Source organism: Dioscorea cayenensis, chromosome 18 (assembly GCF_009730915.1).
Source record: "Dioscorea cayenensis subsp. rotundata cultivar TDr96_F1 chromosome 18, TDr96_F1_v2_PseudoChromosome.rev07_lg8_w22 25.fasta, whole genome shotgun sequence".
NCBI classification, from domain to species: Eukaryota; Viridiplantae; Streptophyta; class Magnoliopsida; order Dioscoreales; family Dioscoreaceae; genus Dioscorea; species Dioscorea cayenensis.
The window spans coordinates 7,478,879-7,479,452 of record NC_052488.1 but is presented as its reverse complement, the minus strand read 5'-3'; the positions used below and the strand labels follow the sequence as shown (position 1 = coordinate 7,479,452).

At 39.9% G+C, this 574-nt stretch overlaps 1 non-coding gene across 1 annotated transcript; it reads right to left on the bottom strand.

The window, feature by feature from the left end:
* Positions 1 to 220: 220 nt before the first annotated feature.
* LOC120283063 lies at positions 221 to 327 on the bottom strand. The gene has a single exon (XR_005543066.1). It is a non-coding gene; the product is annotated as a small nucleolar RNA R71 (small nucleolar RNA).
* Between the last annotated feature and the right edge of the window lie 247 nt (positions 328 to 574).

The following is a 574-nucleotide window of genomic DNA, read 5'->3' as shown; positions in this document are numbered from 1 at the left end:
TGAGGATCCAAACAATCACATTGAGAATTTTCTAGAAGTGTGCGGCATACTCAAGATTAATGGAGTCACGGATGATACCATCAAATTGAGGGCCTTCCCATTTTTCTTGAAAGGGAGAGCAAAGTAATGGTTGCACTCATTACCTAAAGTATCAATCACTACTTGGGAGGAGATGGTAGAAGCTTTCCTAGCTCGATATTTCCCTCATTGAAAATTTGCAAAGCTTAGAAATGAAATATCCTCTTTTGTGCAAATGGTATTGGAGTCTCTTTTTGAGACATGTGATAGGTTCAAGGATCTCCTGCGGAAATGTCCTCAGTATGGGTTTCCCGAGTGGATGATTATCCATACTTTCTAAAATGGTTTGAACCCAAGCATAAAGCAATTAGTTGATGCTATAGTAGGAGGTACCTTAGGAAGTAAAACCCCCAAAGAAGGTTGACAGCTCATTGAGGAGATGACTATGAACAGTTATCAGTAGAATACATGAGACAAGAAGAAAGTAGCTGGACTTCATGAGATCGATGCAGTCACATTATTGGTAGCCCAGGTTGAGTCATTGAGCAAGAAGTTA